The following is an 18,043-nucleotide window of genomic DNA, read 5'->3' on the forward strand; positions in this document are numbered from 1 at the left end:
CTGCTCTACCAACTGAGCTATCAAAGGTGCTAGCCTAAAGAGTTGGACTGAAAACTGACAAGTGCATTTAGAACAGACTCGGATGCTCTCCTATGATTGTAGAACGAGTACATCTGGCAAAAGCCTAGCCCTAGCCCCTGAACTTAATCCTATCTCCTTCCTTTCAGACGTGGCTAAAAACGGTGTCCCTGGTGGTCTAGTGGCTAGGATTCGGCGCTCTCACCGCCGCGGCCCGGGTTCGATTCCCGCTCAGTGAAGCGTGTGCTTTCTTGCACACCAAGTCCACTACAAGACTCTGGAAGCCCCCCACCCACATGCTGTGTAGGTTAAAGGAATGTAAAGCGTCCTCCTTCTGCTACTTCCTTTTTTGCCAAACTTCTAAACGACATGTTGCTGCCTCATTCACCACCTCCACACACCCACACCAGCGTGGCTTTATGCTTTCAAGTCTGCAAGTCTTTTAGGGAGGCAAGATAAAGTTTGAGAAATTTGAATGGAACAGTGTAAATTATCCGTCACTGCCTTCAGCATATTGCACTCTGGCATGCCAGCGCATCTGCAGGCAGGCACCTGGCCATGATATCCGGCAGTGGCGCGAGGGAAAAGAAAAGTCTTCTTCGAGCCGGATTTGAACACGCGACCTAAGGATTGCCTTATTAACAACTACAGTCCTCCGCTCTACCAACTGAGCTATCAAAGGCGCTAGCCTAAAGAGTTGGACTGAAAACTGACAAGTGCATTTAGGACAGACTCGGATGCTCTCCTATGATTGTAGAACGAGTACATCTGGCAAAAGCCTAGCCCTAGCCCCTGAACTTAATCCTATCTCCTTCCTTTCAGACGTGGCTAAAAACGGTGTCCCTGGTGGCCTAGTGGCTAGGATTCGGCGCTCTCACCGCCGTGGCCCGGGTTCGATTCCCGGTCAGGGAAGCGTCTGCTTTCTTGCACACCAAGTCCACTACAAGACTCTGGAAGCCCCCCACCCACATGCTGTGTAGGTTAAAGGAATGTAAAGCGTCCTCCTTCTGCTACTTCCTTTTTTGCCAAACATCTAAACGACACGTTGCTGCCTCATTCACCACCTCCACACACCCACACCAGCGTGGCTTTATGCTTTCAAGTCTGCAAGTCTTTTAGGGAGGCAAGATAATGTTTGAGAAATTTGAATGGAACAGTGTAAATGATCCGTCACTGCCTTCAGCAGATTGCACTCTGGCATGCCAGCGCATCTGCAGGCAGGCACCTGGCCATGATATCCGGCAGTGGCGCGAGGGAAAAGAAAAGTCTTCTTCGAGCCGGATTTGAACCCACGCCCTAAGGATTGCCTTATTAACAACTACAGTCCTCCGCTCTACCAAGTGAGCTATCAAAGGCGCTAGCCTAAAGAGTTGGACTGAAAACTGACAAGTGCATTTAGGACAGACTCAGATGCTCTCCTATGATTGTAGAACGAGTACATCTGGCAAAAGCCTAGCCCTAGCCCCTGAACTTAATCCTATCTCCTTCCTTTCAGACGTGGCTGAAAACCGTGTCCCTGGTGGTCTAGTGGCTAGGATTCGGCGCTCTCACTGCCGCGGCCCGGGTTCGATTCCCGGTCAGGGAAACGTGTGCTTTCTTGCACACCAAGTCCACTACAAGACTCTGGAAGCCCCCCACCCACATGCTGTGTAGGTTAAAGGAATGTAAAGCGTCCTCCTTCTGCTACTTCCTTTTTTGCCAAACTTCTAAACGACACGTTGCTGCCTCATTCACCACCTCCACACACCCACACCAGCGTGGCTTTATGCTTTCAAGTCTGCAAGTCTTTTAGGGAGGCAAGATAAAGTTTGAGAAATTTGAATGGAACAGTGTAAATTATCCGTCACTGCCTTCAGCATATTGCACTCTGGCATGCCAGCGCATCTGCAGGCAGGCACCTGGCCATGATATCCGGCAGTGGCGCGAGGGAAAAGAAAAGTCTTCTTCGAGCCGGATTTGAACCCGCGACCTAAGGATCGCCTTATTAACAACTACAGTCCTCTGCTCTACCAACTGAGCTATCAAAGGTGCTAGCCTAAAGAGTTGGACTGAAAACTGACAAGTGCATTTAGGACAGACTCGGATGCTCTCCTATGATTGTAGAACGAGTACATCTGGCAAAAGCCTAGCCCTAGCCCCTGAACTTAATCCTATCTCCTTCCTTTCAGACTGGGCTGAAAACGGTGTCCCTGGTGGTCTAGTGGCTAGGATTCGGCGCTCTCACCGCCGCGGCCCGGGTTCGATTCCCGGTCAGGGAAGCGTGTGCTTTCTTGCACACCAAGTCCACTACAAGACTCTGGAAGCCCCCCACCCACATGCTGTGTAGGTTAAAGGAATGTAAAGCGTCCTCCTTCTGCTACTTCCTTTTTTGCCAAACTTCTAAACGACACGTTGCTGCCTCATTCACCACCTCCACACACCCACACCAGCGTGGCTTTATGCTTTCAAGTCTGCAAGTCTTTTAGGGAGGCAAGATAATGTTTGAGAAATTTGAATGGAACAGTGTAAATGATCCGTCACTGCCTTCAGCAGATTGCACTCTGGCATGCCAGCGCATCTGCAGGCAGGCACCTGGCCATGATATCCGGCAGTGGCGCGAGGGAAAAGAAAAGTCTTCTTCGAGCCGGATTTGAACCCGCGACCTAAGGATTGCCTTATTAACAACTACAGTCCTCCGCTCTACCAAGTGAGCTATCAAAGGCGCTAGCCTAAAGAGTTGGACTGAAAACTGACAAGTGCATTTAGGACAGACTCGGATGCTCTCCTATGATTGTAGAACGAGTACATCTGGCAAAAGCCTAGCCCTAGCCCCTGAACTTAATCCTATCTCCTTCCTTTCAGACGTGGCTGAAAACGGTGTCCCTGGTGGTCTAGTGGCTAGGATTCGGCGCTCTCACTGCCGCGGCCCGGGTTCGATTCCCGCTCAGGGAAGCGTGTGCTTTCTTGCACACCAAGTCCACTACAAGACTCTGGAAGCCCCCCACCCACATGCTGTGTAGGTTAAAGGAATGTAAAGCGTCCTCCTTCTGCTACTTCCTTTTTTGCCAAACTTCTAAACGACACGTTGCTGCCTCATTCACCACCTCCACACACCCACACCAGCGTGGCTTTATGCTTTCAAGTCTGCAAGTCTTTTAGGGAGGCAAGATAATGTTTGAGAAATTTGAATGGAACAGTGTAAATGATCCGTCACTGCCTTCAGCAGATTGCACTCTGGCATGCCAGCGCATCTGCAGGCAGGCACCTGGCCATGATATCCGGCAGTGGCGCGAGGGAAAAGAAAAGTCTTCTTCGAGCCGGATTTGAACCCGCGACCTAAGGATTGCCTTATTAACAACTACAGTCCTCTGCTCTACCAAGTGAGCTATCAAAGGCGCTAGCCTAAAGAGTTGGACTGAAAACTGACAAGTGCATTTAGGACAGACTCGGATGCTCTCCTATGATTGTAGAACGAGTACATCTGGCAAAAGCCTAGCCCTAGCCCCTGAACTTAATCCTATCTCCTTCCTTTCAGACGTGGCTGAAAACGGTGTCCCTGGTGGTCTAGTGGCTAGGATTCGGCGCTCTCACTGCCGCGGCCCGGGTTCGATTCCCGCTCAGGGAAGCGTGTGCTTTCTTGCACACCAAGTCCACTACAAGACTCTGGAAGCCCCCCACCCACATGCTGTGTAGGTTAAAGGAATGTAAAGCGTCCTCCTTCTGCTACTTCCTTTTTTGCCAAACTTCTAAACGACACGTTGCTGCCTCATTCACCACCTCCACACACCCACACCAGCGTGGCTTTATGCTTTCAAGTCTGCAAGTCTTTTAGGGAGGCAAGATAATGTTTGAGAAATTTGAATGGAACAGTGTAAATGATCCGTCACTGCCTTCAGCAGATTGCACTCTGGCATGCCAGCGCATCTGCAGGCAGGCACCTGGCCATGATATCCGGCAGTGGCGCGAGGGAAAAGAAAAGTCTTCATCGAGCCGGATTTGAACCCGCGACCTAAGGATCGCCTTATTAACAACTACAGTCCTCTGCTCTACCAACTGAGCTATCAAAGGTGCTAGCCTAAAGAGTTGGACTGAAAACTGACAAGTGCATTTAGGACAGACTCGGATGCTCTCCTATGATTGTAGAACGAGTACATCTGGCAAAAGCCTAGCCCTAGCCCCTGAACTTAATCCTATCTCCTTCCTTTCAGACGTGGCTGAAAACGGTGTCCCTGGTGGTCTAGTGGCTAGGATTCGGTGCTCTCACTGCCGCGGCCCGGGTTCGATTCCCGCTCAGGGAAGCGTGTGCTTTCTTGCACGTCAAGTCCACTACAAGACTCTGGAAGCCCCCCACCCACATGCTGTGTAGGTTAAAGGAATGTAAAGCGTCCTCCTTCTGCTACTTCCTTTTTTGCCAAACATCTAAACGACACGTTGCTGCCTCATTCACCACCTCCACACACCCACACCAGCGTGGCTTTATGCTTTCAAGTCTGCAAGTCTTTTAGGGAGGCAAGATAAAGTTTGAGAAATTTGAATGGAACAGTGTAAATGATCCGTCACTGCCTTCAGCAGATTGCACTCTGGCATGCCAGCGCATCTGCAGGCAGGCACCTGGCCATGATATCCGGCAGTGGCGCGAGGGAAAAGAAAAGTCTTCTTCGAGCCGGATTTGAACCCGCGACCTAAGGATCGCCTTATTAACAACTACAGTCCTCTGCTCTACCAACTGAGCTATCAAAGGTGCTAGCCTAAAGAGTTGGACTGAAAACTGACAAGTGCATTTAGGACAGACTCGGATGCTCTCCTATGATTGTGGAATGAGTACATCTGGCAAAAGCCTAGCCCTAGCCCCTGAACTTAATCCTATCTCCTTCCTTTCAGACGTGGCTAAAAATGGTGTCCCTGGTGGCCTAGTGGCTAGGATTCGGCGCTCTCACCGCTGTGGCCCGGGTTCGATTCCCGGTCAGGGAAGCGTCTGCTTTCTTGCACACCAAGTCCACTACAAGACTCTGGAAGCCCCCCACCCACATGCTGTGTAGGTTAAAGGAATGTAAAGCGTCCTCCTTCTGCTACTTCCTTTTTTGCCAAACTTCTAAACGACATGTTGCTGCCTCATTCACCACCTCCACACACCCACACCAGCGTGGCTTTATGCTTTCAAGTCTGCAAGTCTTTTAGGGAGGCAAGATAAAGTTTGAGAAATTTGAATGGAACAGTGTAAATTATCCGTCACTGCCTTCAGCATATTGCACTCTGGCATGCCAGCGCATCTGCAGGCAGGCACCTGGCCATGATATCCGGCAGTGGCGCGAGGGAAAAGAAAAGTCTTCTTCGAGCCGGATTTGAACCCGCGACCTAAGGATTGCCTTATTAACAACTACAGTCCTCCGCTCTACCAACTGAGCTATCAAAGGCGCTAGCCTAAAGAGTTGGACTGAAAACTGACAAGTGCATTTAGGACAGACTCGGATGCTCTCCTATGATTGTAGAACGAGTACATCTGGCAAAAGCCTAGCCCTAGCCCCTGAACTTAATCCTATCTCCTTCCTTTCAGACGTGGCTAAAAACGGTGTCCCTGGTGGCCTAGTGGCTAGGATTCGGCGCTCTCACCGCTGTGGCCCGGGTTCGATTCCCGGTCAGGGAAGCGTCTGCTTTCTTGCACACCAAGTCCACTACAAGACTCTGGAAGCCCCCCACCCACATGCTGTGTAGGTTAAAGGAATGTAAAGCGTCCTCCTTCTGCTACTTCCTTTTTTGCCAAACATCTAAACGACACGTTGCTGCCTCATTCACCACCTCCACACACCCACACCAGCGTGGCTTTATGCTTTCAAGTCTGCAAGTCTTTTAGGGAGGCAAGATAATGTTTGAGAAATTTGAATGGAACAGTGTAAATGATCCGTCACTGCCTTCAGCAGATTGCACTCTGGCATGCCAGCGCATCTGCAGGCAGGCACCTGGCCATGATATCCGGCAGTGGCGCGAGGGAAAAGAAAAGTCTTCTTCGAGCCGGATTTGAACCCACGCCCTAAGGATTGCCTTATTAACAACTACAGTCCTCCGCTCTACCAAGTGAGCTATCAAAGGCGCTAGCCTAAAGAGTTGGACTGAAAACTGACAAGTGCATTTAGGACAGACTCAGATGCTCTCCTATGATTGTAGAACGAGTACATCTGGCAAAAGCCTAGCCCTAGCCCCTGAACTTAATCCTATCTCCTTCCTTTCAGACGTGGCTGAAAACCGTGTCCCTGGTGGTCTAGTGGCTAGGATTCGGCGCTCTCACTGCCGCGGCCCGGGTTCGATTCCCGGTCAGGGAAACGTGTGCTTTCTTGCACACCAAGTCCACTACAAGACTCTGGAAGCCCCCCACCCACATGCTGTGTAGGTTAAAGGAATGTAAAGCGTCCTCCTTCTGCTACTTCCTTTTTTGCCAAACTTCTAAACGACACGTTGCTGCCTCATTCACCACCTCCACACACCCACACCAGCGTGGCTTTATGCTTTCAAGTCTGCAAGTCTTTTAGGGAGGCAAGATAAAGTTTGAGAAATTTGAATGGAACAGTGTAAATTATCCGTCACTGCCTTCAGCATATTGCACTCTGGCATGCCAGCGCATCTGCAGGCAGGCACCTGGCCATGATATCCGGCAGTGGCGCGAGGGAAAAGAAAAGTCTTCTTCGAGCCGGATTTGAACCCGCGACCTAAGGATCGCCTTATTAACAACTACAGTCCTCTGCTCTACCAACTGAGCTATCAAAGGTGCTAGCCTAAAGAGTTGGACTGAAAACTGACAAGTGCATTTAGGACAGACTCGGATGCTCTCCTATGATTGTAGAACGAGTACATCTGGCAAAAGCCTAGCCCTAGCCCCTGAACTTAATCCTATCTCCTTCCTTTCAGACTGGGCTGAAAACGGTGTCCCTGGTGGTCTAGTGGCTAGGATTCGGCGCTCTCACCGCCGCGGCCCGGGTTCGATTCCCGGTCAGGGAAGCGTGTGCTTTCTTGCACACCAAGTCCACTACAAGACTCTGGAAGCCCCCCACCCACATGCTGTGTAGGTTAAAGGAATGTAAAGCGTCCTCCTTCTGCTACTTCCTTTTTTGCCAAACTTCTAAACGACACGTTGCTGCCTCATTCACCACCTCCACACACCCACACCAGCGTGGCTTTATGCTTTCAAGTCTGCAAGTCTTTTAGGGAGGCAAGATAATGTTTGAGAAATTTGAATGGAACAGTGTAAATGATCCGTCACTGCCTTCAGCAGATTGCACTCTGGCATGCCAGCGCATCTGCAGGCAGGCACCTGGCCATGATATCCGGCAGTGGCGCGAGGGAAAAGAAAAGTCTTCTTCGAGCCGGATTTGAACCCGCGACCTAAGGATTGCCTTATTAACAACTACAGTCCTCCGCTCTACCAAGTGAGCTATCAAAGGCGCTAGCCTAAAGAGTTGGACTGAAAACTGACAAGTGCATTTAGGACAGACTCGGATGCTCTCCTATGATTGTAGAACGAGTACATCTGGCAAAAGCCTAGCCCTAGCCCCTGAACTTAATCCTATCTCCTTCCTTTCAGACGTGGCTGAAAACGGTGTCCCTGGTGGTCTAGTGGCTAGGATTCGGCGCTCTCACTGCCGCGGCCCGGGTTCGATTCCCGCTCAGGGAAGCGTGTGCTTTCTTGCACACCAAGTCCACTACAAGACTCTGGAAGCCCCCCACCCACATGCTGTGTAGGTTAAAGGAATGTAAAGCGTCCTCCTTCTGCTACTTCCTTTTTTGCCAAACTTCTAAACGACACGTTGCTGCCTCATTCACCACCTCCACACACCCACACCAGCGTGGCTTTATGCTTTCAAGTCTGCAAGTCTTTTAGGGAGGCAAGATAATGTTTGAGAAATTTGAATGGAACAGTGTAAATGATCCGTCACTGCCTTCAGCAGATTGCACTCTGGCATGCCAGCGCATCTGCAGGCAGGCACCTGGCCATGATATCCGGCAGTGGCGCGAGGGAAAAGAAAAGTCTTCTTCGAGCCGGATTTGAACCCGCGACCTAAGGATTGCCTTATTAACAACTACAGTCCTCTGCTCTACCAAGTGAGCTATCAAAGGCGCTAGCCTAAAGAGTTGGACTGAAAACTGACAAGTGCATTTAGGACAGACTCGGATGCTCTCCTATGATTGTAGAACGAGTACATCTGGCAAAAGCCTAGCCCTAGCCCCTGAACTTAATCCTATCTCCTTCCTTTCAGACGTGGCTGAAAACGGTGTCCCTGGTGGTCTAGTGGCTAGGATTCGGCGCTCTCACTGCCGCGGCCCGGGTTCGATTCCCGCTCAGGGAAGCGTGTGCTTTCTTGCACACCAAGTCCACTACAAGACTCTGGAAGCCCCCCACCCACATGCTGTGTAGGTTAAAGGAATGTAAAGCGTCCTCCTTCTGCTACTTCCTTTTTTGCCAAACTTCTAAACGACACGTTGCTGCCTCATTCACCACCTCCACACACCCACACCAGCGTGGCTTTATGCTTTCAAGTCTGCAAGTCTTTTAGGGAGGCAAGATAATGTTTGAGAAATTTGAATGGAACAGTGTAAATGATCCGTCACTGCCTTCAGCAGATTGCACTCTGGCATGCCAGCGCATCTGCAGGCAGGCACCTGGCCATGATATCCGGCAGTGGCGCGAGGGAAAAGAAAAGTCTTCATCGAGCCGGATTTGAACCCGCGACCTAAGGATCGCCTTATTAACAACTACAGTCCTCTGCTCTACCAACTGAGCTATCAAAGGTGCTAGCCTAAAGAGTTGGACTGAAAACTGACAAGTGCATTTAGGACAGACTCGGATGCTCTCCTATGATTGTAGAACGAGTACATCTGGCAAAAGCCTAGCCCTAGCCCCTGAACTTAATCCTATCTCCTTCCTTTCAGACGTGGCTGAAAACGGTGTCCCTGGTGGTCTAGTGGCTAGGATTCGGTGCTCTCACTGCCGCGGCCCGGGTTCGATTCCCGCTCAGGGAAGCGTGTGCTTTCTTGCACGTCAAGTCCACTACAAGACTCTGGAAGCCCCCCACCCACATGCTGTGTAGGTTAAAGGAATGTAAAGCGTCCTCCTTCTGCTACTTCCTTTTTTGCCAAACATCTAAACGACACGTTGCTGCCTCATTCACCACCTCCACACACCCACACCAGCGTGGCTTTATGCTTTCAAGTCTGCAAGTCTTTTAGGGAGGCAAGATAATGTTTGAGAAATTTGAATGGAACAGTGTAAATGATCCGTCACTGCCTTCAGCAGATTGCACTCTGGCATGCCAGCGCATCTGCAGGCAGGCACCTGGCCATGATATCCGGCAGTGGCGCGAGGGAAAAGAAAAGTCTTCTTCGAGCCGGATTTGAACCCGCGACCTAAGGATCGCCTTATTAACAACTACAGTCCTCTGCTCTACCAACTGAGCTATCAAAGGTGCTAGCCTAAAGAGTTGGACTGAAAACTGACAAGTGCATTTAGGACAGACTCGGATGCTCTCCTATGATTGTGGAATGAGTACATCTGGCAAAAGCCTAGCCCTAGCCCCTGAACTTAATCCTATCTCCTTCCTTTCAGACGTGGCTAAAAATGGTGTCCCTGGTGGCCTAGTGGCTAGGATTCGGCGCTCTCACCGCTGTGGCCCGGGTTCGATTCCCGGTCAGGGAAGCGTCTGCTTTCTTGCACACCAAGTCCACTACAAGACTCTGGAAGCCCCCCACCCACATGCTGTGTAGGTTAAAGGAATGTAAAGCGTCCTCCTTCTGCTACTTCCTTTTTTGCCAAACTTCTAAACGACATGTTGCTGCCTCATTCACCACCTCCACACACCCACACCAGCGTGGCTTCATGCTTTCAAGTCTGCAAGTCTTTTAGGGAGGCAAGATAATGTTTGAGAAATTTGAATGGAACAGTGTAAATGATCCGTCACTGCCTTCAGCAGATTGCACTCTGGCATAGCAGCGCATCTGCAGGCAGGCACCTGGCCATGATATCCGGCAGTGGCGCGAGGGAAAAGAAAAGTCTTCTTCGAGCCGGATTTGAACCCGCGACCTAAGGATCGCCTTATTAACAACTACAGTCCTCTGCTCTACCAACTGAGCTATCAAAGGTGCTAGCCTAAAGAGTTGGACTGAAAACTGACAAGTGCATTTAGAACAGACTCGGATGCTCTCCTATGATTGTAGAACGAGTACATCTGGCAAAAGCCTAGCCCTAGCCCCTGAACTTAATCCTATCTCCTTCCTTTCAGACGTGGCTAAAAACGGTGTCCCTGGTGGTCTAGTGGCTAGGATTCGGCGCTCTCACCGCCGCGGCCCGGGTTCGATTCCCGCTCAGTGAAGCGTGTGCTTTCTTGCACACCAAGTCCACTACAAGACTCTGGAAGCCCCCCACCCACATGCTGTGTAGGTTAAAGGAATGTAAAGCGTCCTCCTTCTGCTACTTCCTTTTTTGCCAAACTTCTAAACGACATGTTGCTGCCTCATTCACCACCTCCACACACCCACACCAGCGTGGCTTTATGCTTTCAAGTCTGCAAGTCTTTTAGGGAGGCAAGATAAAGTTTGAGAAATTTGAATGGAACAGTGTAAATTATCCGTCACTGCCTTCAGCATATTGCACTCTGGCATGCCAGCGCATCTGCAGGCAGGCACCTGGCCATGATATCCGGCAGTGGCGCGAGGGAAAAGAAAAGTCTTCTTCGAGCCGGATTTGAACCCGCGACCTAAGGATTGCCTTATTAACAACTACAGTCCTCCGCTCTACCAACTGAGCTATCAAAGGCGCTAGCCTAAAGAGTTGGACTGAAAACTGACAAGTGCATTTAGGACAGACTCGGATGCTCTCCTATGATTGTAGAACGAGTACATCTGGCAAAAGCCTAGCCCTAGCCCCTGAACTTAATCCTATCTCCTTCCTTTCAGACGTGGCTAAAAACGGTGTCCCTGGTGGCCTAGTGGCTAGGATTCGGCGCTCTCACCGCCGTGGCCCGGGTTCGATTCCCGGTCAGGGAAGCGTCTGCTTTCTTGCACACCAAGTCCACTACAAGACTCTGGAAGCCCCCCACCCACATGCTGTGTAGGTTAAAGGAATGTAAAGCGTCCTCCTTCTGCTACTTCCTTTTTTGCCAAACATCTAAACGACACGTTGCTGCCTCATTCACCACCTCCACACACCCACACCAGCGTGGCTTTATGCTTTCAAGTCTGCAAGTCTTTTAGGGAGGCAAGATAATGTTTGAGAAATTTGAATGGAACAGTGTAAATGATCCGTCACTGCCTTCAGCAGATTGCACTCTGGCATGCCAGCGCATCTGCAGGCAGGCACCTGGCCATGATATCCGGCAGTGGCGCGAGGGAAAAGAAAAGTCTTCTTCGAGCCGGATTTGAACCCACGCCCTAAGGATTGCCTTATTAACAACTACAGTCCTCCGCTCTACCAAGTGAGCTATCAAAGGCGCTAGCCTAAAGAGTTGGACTGAAAACTGACAAGTGCATTTAGGACAGACTCAGATGCTCTCCTATGATTGTAGAACGAGTACATCTGGCAAAAGCCTAGCCCTAGCCCCTGAACTTAATCCTATCTCCTTCCTTTCAGACGTGGCTGAAAACCGTGTCCCTGGTGGTCTAGTGGCTAGGATTCGGCGCTCTCACTGCCGCGGCCCGGGTTCGATTCCCGGTCAGGGAAACGTGTGCTTTCTTGCACACCAAGTCCACTACAAGACTCTGGAAGCCCCCCACCCACATGCTGTGTAGGTTAAAGGAATGTAAAGCGTCCTCCTTCTGCTACTTCCTTTTTTGCCAAACTTCTAAACGACACGTTGCTGCCTCATTCACCACCTCCACACACCCACACCAGCGTGGCTTTATGCTTTCAAGTCTGCAAGTCTTTTAGGGAGGCAAGATAAAGTTTGAGAAATTTGAATGGAACAGTGTAAATTATCCGTCACTGCCTTCAGCATATTGCACTCTGGCATGCCAGCGCATCTGCAGGCAGGCACCTGGCCATGATATCCGGCAGTGGCGCGAGGGAAAAGAAAAGTCTTCTTCGAGCCGGATTTGAACCCGCGACCTAAGGATCGCCTTATTAACAACTACAGTCCTCTGCTCTACCAACTGAGCTATCAAAGGTGCTAGCCTAAAGAGTTGGACTGAAAACTGACAAGTGCATTTAGGACAGACTCGGATGCTCTCCTATGATTGTAGAACGAGTACATCTGGCAAAAGCCTAGCCCTAGCCCCTGAACTTAATCCTATCTCCTTCCTTTCAGACTGGGCTGAAAACGGTGTCCCTGGTGGTCTAGTGGCTAGGATTCGGCGCTCTCACCGCCGCGGCCCGGGTTCGATTCCCGGTCAGGGAAGCGTGTGCTTTCTTGCACACCAAGTCCACTACAAGACTCTGGAAGCCCCCCACCCACATGCTGTGTAGGTTAAAGGAATGTAAAGCGTCCTCCTTCTGCTACTTCCTTTTTTGCCAAACTTCTAAACGACACGTTGCTGCCTCATTCACCACCTCCACACACCCACACCAGCGTGGCTTTATGCTTTCAAGTCTGCAAGTCTTTTAGGGAGGCAAGATAATGTTTGAGAAATTTGAATGGAACAGTGTAAATGATCCGTCACTGCCTTCAGCAGATTGCACTCTGGCATGCCAGCGCATCTGCAGGCAGGCACCTGGCCATGATATCCGGCAGTGGCGCGAGGGAAAAGAAAAGTCTTCTTCGAGCCGGATTTGAACCCGCGACCTAAGGATTGCCTTATTAACAACTACAGTCCTCCGCTCTACCAAGTGAGCTATCAAAGGCGCTAGCCTAAAGAGTTGGACTGAAAACTGACAAGTGCATTTAGGACAGACTCGGATGCTCTCCTATGATTGTAGAACGAGTACATCTGGCAAAAGCCTAGCCCTAGCCCCTGAACTTAATCCTATCTCCTTCCTTTCAGACGTGGCTGAAAACGGTGTCCCTGGTGGTCTAGTGGCTAGGATTCGGCGCTCTCACTGCCGCGGCCCGGGTTCGATTCCCGCTCAGGGAAGCGTGTGCTTTCTTGCACACCAAGTCCACTACAAGACTCTGGAAGCCCCCCACCCACATGCTGTGTAGGTTAAAGGAATGTAAAGCGTCCTCCTTCTGCTACTTCCTTTTTTGCCAAACTTCTAAACGACACGTTGCTGCCTCATTCACCACCTCCACACACCCACACCAGCGTGGCTTTATGCTTTCAAGTCTGCAAGTCTTTTAGGGAGGCAAGATAATGTTTGAGAAATTTGAATGGAACAGTGTAAATGATCCGTCACTGCCTTCAGCAGATTGCACTCTGGCATGCCAGCGCATCTGCAGGCAGGCACCTGGCCATGATATCCGGCAGTGGCGCGAGGGAAAAGAAAAGTCTTCTTCGAGCCGGATTTGAACCCGCGACCTAAGGATTGCCTTATTAACAACTACAGTCCTCTGCTCTACCAAGTGAGCTATCAAAGGCGCTAGCCTAAAGAGTTGGACTGAAAACTGACAAGTGCATTTAGGACAGACTCGGATGCTCTCCTATGATTGTAGAACGAGTACATCTGGCAAAAGCCTAGCCCTAGCCCCTGAACTTAATCCTATCTCCTTCCTTTCAGACGTGGCTGAAAACGGTGTCCCTGGTGGTCTAGTGGCTAGGATTCGGCGCTCTCACTGCCGCGGCCCGGGTTCGATTCCCGCTCAGGGAAGCGTGTGCTTTCTTGCACACCAAGTCCACTACAAGACTCTGGAAGCCCCCCACCCACATGCTGTGTAGGTTAAAGGAATGTAAAGCGTCCTCCTTCTGCTACTTCCTTTTTTGCCAAACTTCTAAACGACACGTTGCTGCCTCATTCACCACCTCCACACACCCACACCAGCGTGGCTTTATGCTTTCAAGTCTGCAAGTCTTTTAGGGAGGCAAGATAATGTTTGAGAAATTTGAATGGAACAGTGTAAATGATCCGTCACTGCCTTCAGCAGATTGCACTCTGGCATGCCAGCGCATCTGCAGGCAGGCACCTGGCCATGATATCCGGCAGTGGCGCGAGGGAAAAGAAAAGTCTTCATCGAGCCGGATTTGAACCCGCGACCTAAGGATCGCCTTATTAACAACTACAGTCCTCTGCTCTACCAACTGAGCTATCAAAGGTGCTAGCCTAAAGAGTTGGACTGAAAACTGACAAGTGCATTTAGGACAGACTCGGATGCTCTCCTATGATTGTAGAACGAGTACATCTGGCAAAAGCCTAGCCCTAGCCCCTGAACTTAATCCTATCTCCTTCCTTTCAGACGTGGCTGAAAACGGTGTCCCTGGTGGTCTAGTGGCTAGGATTCGGTGCTCTCACTGCCGCGGCCCGGGTTCGATTCCCGCTCAGGGAAGCGTGTGCTTTCTTGCACGTCAAGTCCACTACAAGACTCTGGAAGCCCCCCACCCACATGCTGTGTAGGTTAAAGGAATGTAAAGCGTCCTCCTTCTGCTACTTCCTTTTTTGCCAAACATCTAAACGACACGTTGCTGCCTCATTCACCACCTCCACACACCCACACCAGCGTGGCTTTATGCTTTCAAGTCTGCAAGTCTTTTAGGGAGGCAAGATAATGTTTGAGAAATTTGAATGGAACAGTGTAAATGATCCGTCACTGCCTTCAGCAGATTGCACTCTGGCATGCCAGCGCATCTGCAGGCAGGCACCTGGCCATGATATCCGGCAGTGGCGCGAGGGAAAAGAAAAGTCTTCTTCGAGCCGGATTTGAACCCGCGACCTAAGGATCGCCTTATTAACAACTACAGTCCTCTGCTCTACCAACTGAGCTATCAAAGGTGCTAGCCTAAAGAGTTGGACTGAAAACTGACAAGTGCATTTAGGACAGACTCGGATGCTCTCCTATGATTGTGGAATGAGTACATCTGGCAAAAGCCTAGCCCTAGCCCCTGAACTTAATCCTATCTCCTTCCTTTCAGACGTGGCTAAAAATGGTGTCCCTGGTGGCCTAGTGGCTAGGATTCGGCGCTCTCACCGCTGTGGCCCGGGTTCGATTCCCGGTCAGGGAAGCGTCTGCTTTCTTGCACACCAAGTCCACTACAAGACTCTGGAAGCCCCCCACCCACATGCTGTGTAGGTTAAAGGAATGTAAAGCGTCCTCCTTCTGCTACTTCCTTTTTTGCCAAACATCTAAACGACACGTTGCTGCCTCATTCACCACCTCCACACACCCACACCAGCGTGGCTTTATGCTTTCAAGTCTGCAAGTCTTTTAGGGAGGCAAGATAATGTTTGAGAAATTTGAATGGAACAGTGTAAATGATCCGTCACTGCCTTCAGCAGATTGCACTCTGGCATGCCAGCGCATCTGCAGGCAGGCACCTGGCCATGATATCCGGCAGTGGCGCGAGGGAAAAGAAAAGTCTTCTTCGAGCCGGATTTGAACCCGCGACCTAAGGATTGCCTTATTAACAACTACAGTCCTCCGCTCTACCAAGTGAGCTATCAAAGGCGCTAGCCTAAAGAGTTGGACTGAAAACTGACAAGTGCATTTAGGACAGACTCGGATGCTCTCCTATGATTGTAGAACGAGTACATCTGGCAAAAGCCTAGCCCTAGCCCCTGAACTTAATCCTATCTCCTTCCTTTCAGACGTGGCTAAAAATGGTGTCCCTGGTGGCCTAGTGGCTAGGATTCGGCGCTCTCACCGCTGTGGCCCGGGTTCGATTCCCGGTCAGGGAAGCGTCTGCTTTCTTGCACACCAAGTCCACTACAAGACTCTGGAAGCCCCCCACCCACATGCTGTGTAGGTTAAAGGAATGTAAAGCGTCCTCCTTCTGCTACTTCCTTTTTTGCCAAACATCTAAACGACACGTTGCTGCCTCATTCACCACCTCCACACACCCACACCAGCGTGGCTTTATGCTTTCAAGTCTGCAAGTCTTTTAGGGAGGCAAGATAATGTTTGAGAAATTTGAATGGAACAGTGTAAATGATCCGTCACTGCCTTCAGCAGATTGCACTCTGGCATGCCAGCGCATCTGCAGGCAGGCACCTGGCCATGATATCCGGCAGTGGCGCGAGGGAAAAGAAAAGTCTTCTTCGAGCCGGATTTGAACCCGCGACCGAAGGATTGCCTTATTAACAACTACAGTCCTCCACTCTACCAAGTGAGCTATCAAAGGCGCTAGCCTAAAGAGTTGGACTGAAAACTGACAAGTGCATTTAGGACAGACTCAGATGCTCTCCTATGATTGTAGAACGAGTACATCTGGCAAAAGCCTAGCCCTAGCCCCTGAACTTAATCCTATCTCCTTCCTTTCAGACGTGGCTGAAAACGGTGTCCCTGGTGGTCTAGTGGCTAGGATTCGGCGCTCTCACTGCCGCGGCCCGGGTTCGATTCCCGGTCAGGGAAGCGTCTGCTTTCTTGCACACCAAGTCCACTACAAGACTCTGGAAGCCCCCCACCCACATGCTGTGTAGGTTAAAGGAATGTAAAGCGTCCTCCTTCTGCTACTTCCTTTTTTGCCAAACTTCTAAACGACACGTTGCTGCCTCATTCACCACCTCCACACACCCACACCAGCGTGGCTTTATGCTTTCAAGTCTGCAAGTCTTTTAGGGAGGCAAGATAAAGTTTGAGAAATTTGAATGGAACAGTGTAAATGATCCGTCACTGCCTTCAGCATATTGCACTCTGGCATGCCAGCGCATCTGCAGGCAGGCACCTGGCCATGATATCCGGCAGTGGCGCGAGGGAAAAGAAAAGTCTTCTTCGAGCCGGATTTGAACCCGCGACCTAAGGATCGCCTTATTAACAACTACAGTCCTCTGCTCTACCAACTGAGCTATCAAAGGTGCTAGCCTAAAGAGTTGGACTGAAAACTGACAAGTGCATTTAGGACAGACTCGGATGCTCTCCTATGATTGTAGAATGAGTACATCTGGCAAAAGCCTAGCCCTAGCCCCTGAACTTAATCCTATCTCCTTCCTTTCAGACGTGGCTAAAAATGGTGTCCCTGGTGGCCTAGTGGCTAGGATTCGGCGCTCTCACCGCTGTGGCCCGGGTTCGATTCCCGGTCAGGGAAGCGTCTGCTTTCTTGCACACCAAGTCCACTACAAGACTCTGGAAGCCCCCCACCCACATGCTGTGTAGGTTAAAGGAATGTAAAGCGTCCTCCTTCTGCTACTTCCTTTTTTGCCAAACATCTAAACGACACGTTGCTGCCTCATTCACCACCTCCACACACCCACACCAGCGTGGCTTTATGCTTTCAAGTCTGCAAGTCTTTTAGGGAGGCAAGATAATGTTTGAGAAATTTGAATGGAACAGTGTAAATGATCCGTCACTGCCTTCAGCAGATTGCACTCTGGCATGCCAGCGCATCTGCAGGCAGGCACCTGGCCATGATATCCGGCAGTGGCGCGAGGGAAAAGAAAAGTCTTCTTCGAGCCGGATTTGAACCCGCGACCTAAGGATCGCCTTATTAACAACTACAGTCCTCTGCTCTACCAACTGAGCTATCAAAGGTGCTAGCCTAAAGAGTTGGACTGAAAACTGACAAGTGCATTTAGGACAGACTCGGATGCTCTCCTATGATTGTAGAATGAGTACATCTGGCAAAAGCCTAGCCCTAGCCCCTGAACTTAATCCTATCTCCTTCCTTTCAGACGTGGCTAAAAATGGTGTCCCTGGTGGCCTAGTGGCTAGGATTCGGCGCTCTCACCGCTGTGGCCCGGGTTCGATTCCCGGTCAGGGAAGCGTCTGCTTTCTTGCACACCAAGTCCACTACAAGACTCTGGAAGCCCCCCACCCACATGCTGTGTAGGTTAAAGGAATGTAAAGCGTCCTCCTTCTGCTACTTCCTTTTTTGCCAAACATCTAAACGACACGTTGCTGCCTCATTCACCACCTCCACACACCCACACCAGCGTGGCTTTATGCTTTCAAGTCTGCAAGTCTTTTAGGGAGGCAAGATAATGTTTGAGAAATTTGAATGGAACAGTGTAAATGATCCGTCACTGCCTTCAGCAGATTGCACTCTGGCA

General features: G+C 50.5%; 3 non-coding genes across 3 annotated transcripts; all 3 read left to right on the plus strand.

Annotated features, from left to right (window-relative positions):
* The first annotated feature begins 2,204 nt into the window (after positions 1-2,204).
* Positions 2,205-2,276, plus strand: trnae-cuc (transfer RNA glutamic acid (anticodon CUC)). Its single transcript has one exon. It is a non-coding gene; the product is annotated as a tRNA-Glu (tRNA).
* A 4,639-nt stretch (positions 2,277-6,915) lies between these two features.
* trnae-cuc (transfer RNA glutamic acid (anticodon CUC)) lies at positions 6,916-6,987 on the plus strand. The gene has a single exon. It is a non-coding gene; the product is annotated as a tRNA-Glu (tRNA).
* Positions 6,988-12,299: 5,312 nt separating this feature from the next.
* Positions 12,300-12,371, plus strand: trnae-cuc (transfer RNA glutamic acid (anticodon CUC)). The gene has a single exon. It is a non-coding gene; the product is annotated as a tRNA-Glu (tRNA).
* Positions 12,372-18,043: the final 5,672 nt, after the last annotated feature.

Source organism: Hoplias malabaricus, chromosome 8 (genome assembly GCF_029633855.1).
Source record: "Hoplias malabaricus isolate fHopMal1 chromosome 8, fHopMal1.hap1, whole genome shotgun sequence".
In the NCBI taxonomy this organism is placed as follows: Eukaryota; Metazoa; Chordata; class Actinopteri; order Characiformes; family Erythrinidae; genus Hoplias; species Hoplias malabaricus.